General features: G+C 37.5%; 1 pseudogene; it reads left to right on the top strand.

The window, feature by feature from the left end:
• Nucleotides 1–385: 385 nt before the first annotated feature.
• On the top strand, nt 386–2,437 carry LOC120083927 (uncharacterized; annotated as a pseudogene).
• Nucleotides 2,438–11,024: the final 8,587 nt, after the last annotated feature.

Below are 11,024 nucleotides of genomic sequence, written 5' to 3'. Positions count from 1 at the left end.
GCGCGAGCCATCAGCAAAGGAATGGACGCCACCTGTCTTTCAACAAATGCATCAACAGCATCAACATCCCTTCAATAGAGGCGACCACACATCGAGTTATGGAACTCTGTTGGAAAACCTATTGAAGGAGTATATAGCCCAGAACGACGCAATGCTGAAGAGCTAAGTGTCATCAATCAGAAACCTGGAATTCCAGGTGGGGTAGATTGTAAGCGAGTTGAAAAGCAGGCAGCCAGGCGTTCTACCCAGCAATACAGAGACACTTAGGAATAATAATGGGAAAGAGTAATGTCACGCAGTAACGTTGCGGAATGGAAGAGCCCTTGCAGAAAGAAAGATGAATCCAAGAAACAATAGTCCTTTGAAAGAACGCATTACATGTACAATGGATCAGGAAGAGAGAACGCCAGAAAATACAAGCCATTTGGAAACCGACACGTCTAACGTGGGAAAGCAGGAGGTGCTTCTGAATGCACCATTCCCCAGGCGTCTGATGAAGAAGAATGATGAACATCAGTTCAAGCGCTTTCTTGAGCTCCTAAAGCAGCTGCATATCAACATTCCACTCATAGAAGCTTTGGAGCAGACGCCAACATACGTGAAGTTTTTGAAGGACATTTTGACGAAAAAGAGAAAAGTCAGTAACAAAGAAGTAATAGCACTAATGCAGGAATGCAACGCATTAATAAGCAATAAGCTACCACAGAAGCAGAAGGACTCAAGGAGCTTCACAGTTCCTTGTTCAATTGGAGGATTAGATGTGGGTTATGCGTTGTGCGACCTAGGAGCAAGCATCAATCTCATGCCCCTTTCAGTTGTTAAGAAATTAAGGATTGACGAGGCACAACCTACTTCTGTCACCCTTCAACTCGCTGACAGGACAATTAAGTACCCGGAAGGGAATGATTGAAGATGTTTTGGTAAAGGTTGACAATCTCATATTCCCAGTAATCTTCATTATTCTGGATTATGAAGCAGATAGGGAGGTTCCAATCATCTTTGGACGCCCTTTCTTGGCTACTGGGAAAGTTCTGATTGACATGCATAAAGGTGAGCTAACCATGCGCGTGGATAATGAAGAGGTGAAATTTAATGTGCTCAATGCATTAAAATTCTCAGACAGTGATGATTGTTAGCTAAACAATATTGAATTGACTGAAGAAGAGTTTCGAGTATGTGAACTTCTCGCATTGGAGGGAACCCTGAAGGAATCTGAGTCGCCGAGTCTGAGTGAGCGGCAGACAAAGCCAACGCGTCCTTCACTCGAACAACCACCTGAACTCGAATTAAAACAGTTACCCAGACATTTGAAATACGCTTTTCTTGGAACTAATAATACATTGCCTGTTATCATTTCCGCTAATCTCACAAAGCCTAATGAAGATTCACTCTTGCAGATGTTAAAGAAACATACACGTGCAATAGGGTGGACACTTTCAGATATTCGTGGCATAAGTCCATCCTATTGTATGCACAAAATTAGGCTGGAGGAAGGGAAGACGGGGTCAATCGAACCTCAAAGAAGGCTTAAACCCATTATGAAAGAAGTGGTCAAAAAGGAGATTCTGAAATGGCTGGACGCGGGAGTTATTTATCCGATATCCGACAGCAGTTGGGTTAGTCCAGTTTAATGCATTCTCAAGAAAGGGGGAACGACCGTGATAGTAAATAGCAACAATGAACTCATTCTTTCAAGAACTGTTGCAGGCTGGTGAATTTGTATGGATTATCGAAAACTCAATGTAGCAACTAAAAAGAACCACTATCCTCTACCTTTCATCGATCAGATGCTCAATAGACTTGCAGGTAAAGAGTTTTATTATTTTTTCGATGGTTATTCTGGTTACAACCAGATTTAATAGATCCGGAAGATCAAGAGAAAACCACGTTCACATGTCCCTTTGGCACTTTCGCATTTAGATGCATGCCCTTTGGGCTATGCAACGCATCAGGGACATTTCAACGCTGTATGATGGCCATTTTCTCTGATTTCCTGGAGAAGACCGTGAAAGTCTTCATGGACGACTTTTCAGTCTTTGAAGACTCATTCCAGTCATGCCTGGATAACTTAGAAGTCGTCCTCGCTCGGTGCGAGGAAACAAACTTAGTACTGAATTGGGAAAAATGTCACTTCATGGTGACAGAAGAAATTGTTTTGAGGCATAAAGTATCTAAGGCTGGCTTGGAAGTGGATGAAGCCAAGATTGATGTAATAGTAAAACTTTCACTACTAGCGAATGTCAAAACATGAAGAAGTTTTCTAGGACATGCCAGCTTCTATAGACGGTTCGTCAGAAGCTTTTCTCAGATTGCGCGACCTCTGAGCGCATTATTGGAGGCGAACCAGACCTATGTTTTTAACGAAGACTGCGATGACGCGTTCGAAACCTTGAAGTATGCGTTGACAACAGCCCCAGTGTTGATAGCACCGGGCTGAACGCAACGTTTCATTCTTATGTGTGACGCGAGTAATGTCACAGTGGGAACTATGTTGGGGCAGAAGAGGGGAAACTTGATACATCCCATCTCCTACGCGTCCAAAACATTAAATGACTCTCAGAAACACTATACAACTACTGAGAAAGAGATGTTGGCTATAGTATTCGGTATTGAAAAATTTCGTTCTTACTTACTTGGTGCATCAACTACTATATATACCGACGACTCAGCCATCAAGTTCCTGATGAGCAAGAAGGATGCAAAGCCGAGACTGATAAGATGAGTTCTACTACTACAGGAATTTGACATTGACATCCAAGATAGAAAGGGAACAGAAAATTAGGTGGCTGACCACCTGTCCAGGCTAGAAAATCAAGAAATGCAAGTCTAAGAAAACGACATCAAGGACGCATTCCCTGATGAGAGCTTGTTTAGAATTGAAGGCAGGGAACCTTGGTATGCTGATATAATTAATTACTTGACCACCAAGCAGTTCCCTGAAAACTTCAATTTCTAGTAGAAGAAACGGCTAGTCCATGACAGTAAGTTTTATTTCTGGGACGAACTGTTTCTATACAAATTAGGCCCAGAATCTATACTACGTCGATGCGTCCCAGAGAAGAAGACACAATACATCCTGGCCGAGTGTCATAATTCTTCTTATGGTGGGCATTTTGTTGGGCAAAGGACTACGACGAAAGTCCTTCAATGCGGTTACTTTTGGCCCACCCTTTTTAAGGATGCACGAGAGTTTGTTCAAAATTGTGACCCTTGCCAACACACAGGGAATATTTCTTCAAGGGACGCAATGCTCTTGAATAATATTCTTGAAGTGGAGTTGTTTGATGTCTGGGGCATAGATTTTATGGGTCCGTTTCCTCTGTCTTGTGTTAGCAATATATCCTGTTGGTTGTAGACTATGTATCTAAGTGGGTAGAGGCAGTAGCCCGTGCCAGAAACGACGTGTTTACTGTATCTAAATTTCTTATCAGGAATATTTTCACATGCTATGGAACGCCGAGAGCTCTGATAAGCGATGAAGGTACACACTTTATCAATCGCATCATTTCAAAATTACTTGCAAAATATAATGTCAGACACAAGATTGCTACCGCCTACCACCCTCAGACAAATGGTCAGGCAGAAATTTCAATCGAGAAATCAAATCAATTCTGGAAAAAGTCGTTAGCATAACGCGGAAAGATTGGTCGCAGAGGTTGGATAAAGCATTCTGGGCCTACAGGACTGCATACAAAATGCCTATAAGTATGTCTTCTTACTCAGTTGTATTTGGTAAAGCATGTCATCTTTCCGTAGAGTTGGAGCATAAGGCATTTTGGGCAGTAAAGAAGTTGAACATGAATCCGGATGCGGCGGGCGTTCAACGCAAGCTTCAACTGAACGAGCTCGAAGAATGGCGAATGAACCTATATGAAAACAACAAGATCTACAAGGAAAAGACAAAGCGTTGGCACGACCAACGCATCAGCAAGAAGGTACTTGTGGTTGGTTAGAAAGTTTTATTGTTCAACTCACGCTTGCGTCTGTTTCTAGGGAAATTGAAATCTAGATGGTCTGGGCTCTTCATAATTTAAACGATCTTTCCTTACGGTACTGTGGAATTAATGCGAGAAGATGGCACTGATGCATTCAAAGTAAATGGCCAAAGGGTTAAGCCGTACTTTGAAGACGAAGTGGAATGCCAAAAGTCGTCTCTTGTGCTACGCGAGACAAGTTGAAGCTCGCGTTGAGGCATCTCTGCGGTTGTAACGCCACATCCTCCAGGGATGCCTCTCAACCTTATTCTTTTGCATTTTGTATTTTAAGTTATGTTTGAGTTTGTTAGTTTAGTTATTTGAAGGTTGTAAGTTGATTGATTTACCTTTACAAAATTTGGAATTTTGATTGTTTTTCTTTTAGAAAAGTGTATAATTAAAACTTTGGACGGGTTAGACACAAGTCTAACGCAGGGGGCAGTGAAGGGACGCATCTCGAAAACACAAAACACTTGAGTGTTTTGGCTAAACGAGGCGACCCTTCCACTTTGCATTAATTACAGACATCAAGCGCCGCCTGACGTCAGCCGCGACCATCCTCCCCTCCTATAAAAAACCTCCTCCACTGCGCCTATGAACAAGTTTTTTTTCTCTCTTGCTCAGCATCCCTACGAACCTCTATTTCTTCAGAAAACCTAGCACCTCAGATTCACCAAACCTCTATTTTTCTTTCTCGCTCAGCATTTTCGGTGAATAATGTCATCCGGGTTAGATTCTCATAACAAAAGCTACAGCCTAGGCAACGATTCGTCAGTAAGTTCCTTCTCCTTCTCTTCATTTTCGAGTTCACCACCACCTAACCCTAGGAAATCAACCCCCGTCTCTACCCAATCGACAGCCTCTTACGGCAGCGCTACCTCTGCTCAGCGTCTGGCCGTCCCTACACCTCCTTCCACCTCCGAGAAAGCTTTGGCCAAGAGCTCCAAGAAACCTGTAAACTCTTCGGACAAAACTTCTCTGCCTAGGGCTAAAACCCCATAAAAACCCATGCCTGCCCCTAAAATAAGAGTAAAAACACCAGCCAAGGAAGTAACACGAAGACCTTGACCATCAGAACGCGCCCCCAAGAAGCGACGCGTCATAATAGTTGAACACAACGATGAGGCTTCAGAAAATGAAGAAGTTGAAGCTGAGCCAGCAATCTTACCTGAGGAAGTGCAACCTTCTCTAGAGTTTATCCATGATTCGCCAACAGCCCAGCCAACAAGGCGCCCTGAGCAAACGAAGCAAGAACCCACTTTCATAGATCAAGACTTCTCTCAATCATTTCCTTCGCCCCACCAAAGTCCAATTCACACCTTTATGCCACCTCTAGTAATTTTTTAGCCAACTGAGTTAGAAACCAGTAACGTGGAAGCATTCGAAGGCCTAGTTGGATAAGAAGAGCCAGCGCCCCAAGGCAGCAGCATAGACTTGGAGGAGTTGAAAACATCCATTAGTGATCAACTCCGACCGTTGGCTGCATCAATTGAAGAACTTCAACAACAGAACAGGGTACTAAGGGATTACTTGAGGCAGCAAACAAGACGCATGCAAGACCAGTTCGTGTACACAACGCAGTACATCAACCAAGTCTTGGTGGGTATGTTTGCTTTGCCTCCATTACCAGCACTTCTCAGGAATCCCCTGCGTTTCATGGATGAGAACCCTGAAGAAGAATAACGCAGAGATTATGCACCAGCGCAGTAATATTTTAGGGCGTTGTGTTAAAGAAAAACTTTTGTAATATTGAGTTGATTTTTTCTTTTACATCTTTTTGTTATGTTAATGAAATCTATGTTTAAATATGAAGAATGAATGAAAAGTTATCATTTCGAATCTTTGCGTTTGTTTTCAGCATACTTTATTTTTGTTCTTTGATTATTTTTTTTCTAAGTCTTGTGCTTAGCATAACCTCAATGATATCAACTATATGAACTCATAAGCATAAGATCAGAGTGAGGAAAATAGACAAGGCTTGAACTTCTCTTAAAAGATTTACTTTACTTGCTAACGTGTGCAAGCTTTAGATCTTAAACTCCTTTCAATTTTTCAAAGCTTTTTAAAACTTTGTTTCTCTTTTAGCAATGAGGATTTGGCTCGTTTCGAAATTTGGAGATGGGGGAAATCCGAGTGTAGACGCATCAACGAATATACCATGAAAAAAAAAGAGAAGAGAAATTCAAACGTAGTTCCTCTGTCATTTCCTCAAAAGAAAAAATCTTAATTGGCATGAGCTTAGTTGGAACAGGCACTTAGCCCTAGTTGGATGTCTGCATGACACCCGTGGGGGCAAGCCAAAACGAAGTTAAGTCACTTAGACCAACGCGACCCATAAAACTCCTCTATCTAGTCAAAAGAAAGAAACTATACCTTGAAAAAGGAATGAATATTAGATATGAGTTTAGTTGTAAAGGGTTCTCACCCGTAGTTGGATGATCGCATGACACCCGTGGGGGTAAGCCAAAACGAAAGTGGGATACCTGGAGCAATGCATGGGTAAATAAGTACGCAATCATTTTCTTTTTATCTAGTGTTTGTTTTGTTTTTAAAAGAAAAAGCATCTTATGCATTGCTGGTTTAGAAAAGATTGAAATGTTTTGAGAAATGAAAGGAGTTGCGATAAGAAGCCTACTGCACTAGAAACAAAATATTAGTCTTTTTAAGAAACGCGTCAAGCTAAGTATATTTTCTCATTTAGTTTTATGATTGAATATGATGAGAGGTGAAACTTGAGTATCTAAGGCTGAGGAAATAACAAGGAATTACTTTAGAATGCTTGAGGACAAGCATTGTTCAAATTTGGGGGTGATTGATAACTTGTAAAAAATACAAGTTATCTTTGCTCTTAAAAAATACAATTAGGGTTTTTAATGATAAATTCTCCTCATTTTTAATGGAAACACATGGATTTACTTGAACAATAGCAAATTCATGTAAAATAAGTTTTATCACTGATTATCGCGGTGCTAACGCACTACTTTGCAGGATTTCAATGCAAGAACTGACAACAACGTATTAGACAAGCGTCGACGCAAGAACCATACGTCGGAGGGAATTCAACGCATAGAAGATTCGTTACTCTGGGCTGATTGTGTCACATCACCACTTGCAAGCATGGGCACCTGCAACAGGCGACGTCTGAAAAGCCTCCAAGAGGTCAGGCGGCCAACCAAAACATGGAATTTAATGCTGACCAGGGCATGGATTTAAATGCAGCCCATCCTCCAAGTGGACGAGACCAGCGCCTATAAATACTTGAAGACCCTCCAAAATTAAGGAGACAATTAGAAACTCCATACTCTCTGTAAATTTTTAGACTTAGTTTTAGCTGTACAAGCTGTGCCGAGGTGTAAAATAATCGAAGGAACTGAGAACCATCACCACTGCCGGCCAGGGAGTGGAGAAAGTTATTCTTGAGAAAGATACTCTGTCCTCGGCTCTTTAAAGTGATTGTACACAACAAGATTAAACCAAAGAACTACAAGAGATTTTATTCTTTGGCTTGACTCATTTTTTCTCTTAATATCATTTTCATATCATTTTGATTGAATATAGTTCTTTGTAAAGACTCATTGACCCTTTGTTATGTTCATATATTTGATCATCACTTTTGCTACTGTTTGTCTTCTGTTTATGTTGAAAGCATTAGTACTTCATGCGTAATTTTGTTTCAACGCCTAACCCAACTTGACAACTTGGTGAAAGCATCTTTAACTTAGTTGTTTGAAAGAATAGCTAAGTCGCATGAAGCAGAACGCTTAGTACAGCTAGAGATAGACTTACTGGTGTTGCTTGCATTCTAAGTTAGACGCATATAATCTAGAGATAGATTTGTATGTCATCTGCATTGAGATATGTTGAATGGAGTCTAACGCATGAACAGAAAGATAAGCAAACCATCCCATTTCATCCACACTACATAAGTTGTGTACAAGTATCTTTAACCGGCACGTCCACTTACAAAAATTCCATTCTCACATGAACCATCATTTTCCACTCAGCTCTTTTGTATCACATTGCACAGGCACAACATGTTAGTGTAAATAATACATCTTTTGCATTTATTTAGGAAAACCCCTACTGCAAGTACAACGCATTCTTTGTGTTTAGTGAACTGAATCCCTGTGTTCGGCCTTGGACTTGCCAGAAACCTAGATTAGATTTATACTTGGGTTTAATCTAGGAAAACTTGAACGTCATTTAAAGGAGTTGTGTGCTCTCTATGTATAACTCTAACGCCCCGACGCATTGCACATATTTGGACGCATCAAGGCACAATATAGTACTCATACTTAGAATTTATTTTCCAATCTGTTTTACTCTAAGCACTCCTAACATACCACACGATAGAAAGTGGAACAATTTTTTGGCGCCACCATTTGATTTTTTTTTTTTTTTTAAATTAAGCTTGCATCTTTCTTAATACAATGGTTGAATTCCTATCCAAATTCCTAAAACAAAAACAACTTTTTGAAAGCTACTTTTTTTAGTTCTCAAAATTTTATTTGGTTTTTTAAATCATTGGTGAAAAGTAGATAGAAAAGGAAGAAAATTTGGAGGTAGAAGTAGTGCCCATAGACTTAGTTAAAACAAAAACAAAAAACAAAATGGTTACCAAACATGACCTTAATTTTCAAAAGAAAAGCACAAATTTTATGGTTATTTGTTTTCTACTCCACTCGTCTCCGGCTTTCTTTTGTACATTGTTTCCCGATGCTTTGCTTGGTAGGAAATCTAAAAATAGAAATTTAAAAACAAGAGATTCAATGAAAACAAAGTTGTATTTTCATGTTTTTATATACGAGTTTAATTTGGTGGACGATTCAAAATTTGAATTCTTTTAAATTTGTCCCATACTATATTTATAAATCATACGGCTAGTTGTGGCTACCACTAAATATTAGATTGACGTTAAATTGTTATCAATTTATTCATGAACATGTATCATGTTAATTTTTATATGTATTTATTATTTTTTTTGTAATATTATATATTTTATAATACATTACCTAAGACATATTTTAAACTTTTTAAAAATGAAATGGGTTTATAACATAGAATATTGTATTTCTAATGCCGTTTATCTTTATTCAATATAATCTTGTATTTTAAATTTTAAAATTCAAAATATAAATACACTGAAAACATAAAAATGTTATTTTTAGAACTTGCATTATTTGAATCATAAAATCTGAAAAGTCTTCCGAAACAAAATTCAGATCGCCTGTCAAACACATATTTGCTAATATGAAAATATAAGATAGTATTCGAATTCCTAACCAAAAAGTCCTTAATTCCTCTTCCTCATGTTTGGCGGTGTTTGTTTGAGTTTCTCTCTAATTTATTCACTCTTTCAAGATATGATTTTAGAGGCAACTTCATCAAGACACACACAACGATTCATGTTCATTATAGGGGTGTACATGGGTTAGGTTGGAAGAATTTTTTTAGACTAACCCAAAAATTTGGGTTGCTTGAGTTGGCTACTCAAAAAGACCCAAACAGGATATCCAACCCAACTCTTAAAATTCGGGTTGAATTGGATTGGGTTGTCGGATTATTATTATTTTTTATTATTTAGAATACTTAAATATATATAAAACACATGACTAATAACTAAAATCTTATGCCATTCAAATGCTAAAAATCAAATATTCATGACATCTACTACAAACCTTAAACAAAGACAAACACCATAATAATCCTAAAAGAAACATTAAACAAAGACAAATATGTATATAAATATCTCAACATGTAAGTAAGTTGATTAGGTTGGATCAATCCGAAAAAAAAATATTTAACTCGAAACCAAATTCAATCCGAATAAAATGAATAAAATTCAACCTAACTCAACTCCTACGATTTGAGGTAAGTAGTTCGAGTCGTTCGAACGGTCAAATCATTTCAACATTCCCTAATTTACTTCACATCGTTTGCAAGAGGTCATGTGTGATTGGTATGTGTTCAGTTATGTACTTTATGAAAATTTAGGAATTAAGAGATCTTTTGGATACCTTAAAATGATGGATGAGATGATTCTTTTACCCCAAAAAGATTATTTCCAAACTAATTCACTAGTTTTTTTTTTTTTTTTTTTTTTTTTTTTAAAGTTAAAAGTAGTTCTTATATTTTATAAAATTTATTTAATTAATTCTAATTCTCAAACTTTCAATAAATTTTGAATTTGGTCTCAATTGCTAATTTATTATTGATTTTTTTATTAAAAGAACTTTTTTTTATTATTTATCAGCATTTTTTACCATAAATTTTGAAAACATATTTACATATTATATTTTTCTTGTATGAAAATTATTATTATGATTTAATCAATTTCAACCAAACATTGATTTTTGAGGGACTAATTTAAGATTTTTTTTTGAAAGTATATAGATTCATATTGAACAATTGAAGATTCATGGATTAAAATTGAACAAACTTTCTTTTAAAAAATGAACCACCTTCAAATTATATAGGAAATTGTATGCTCCAATTTCTACCAATGCAACTTCCATGTATGTGTTAAGGAAGTATAAAATTGTATATTTCAGGCCAAACCACTTTAACATAATGATGCTTATTGATTTCCCTTTTTGGGCATAAACTATGATGATTTTACTTTTTGAGTTTACCCATAAAAATTTCATCTATAAGAGATAGGTCATAGTTGTTCCCACTTATCTAGCCAAATCTAAAACTTTTGCACACATTTGCGATATTAATCTTTCTCTCGAACAAAGTATACAATCAAATCTATTTGTTTAGCTCTTATCGGTTTGAACTAATTTAATAATCAATTCATATGTGGGTAATAAATTAAATAATAATTACATTGGATTATTTAATGGACATATTTTGTTATCTTAATTATGGACTCGTAACTTTCCATATAGAAATGTGACCTGCTAAGTAGAAATTTGTTCATTGGTTCTAACTTTTAAAGAATTATGGGATCCCTAGGATCAATTTATAAATGTAAGGTTATGGTCCCCAAAATATTATGCCTCTTCAGCCTCCTATTCCTCATATGATAGTGAGGGTCTATCCATT

The sequence above is a fragment of the Benincasa hispida genome, chromosome 8, assembly GCF_027475165.1.
Source record: "Benincasa hispida cultivar pf3 chromosome 8, pf3_genome.v1.1, whole genome shotgun sequence".
NCBI lineage: Eukaryota > Viridiplantae > Streptophyta > Magnoliopsida > Cucurbitales > Cucurbitaceae > Benincasa > Benincasa hispida.
Note: the sequence above shows the minus strand (reverse complement) of the source record. Positions and strands in the feature narration are given on the sequence as shown.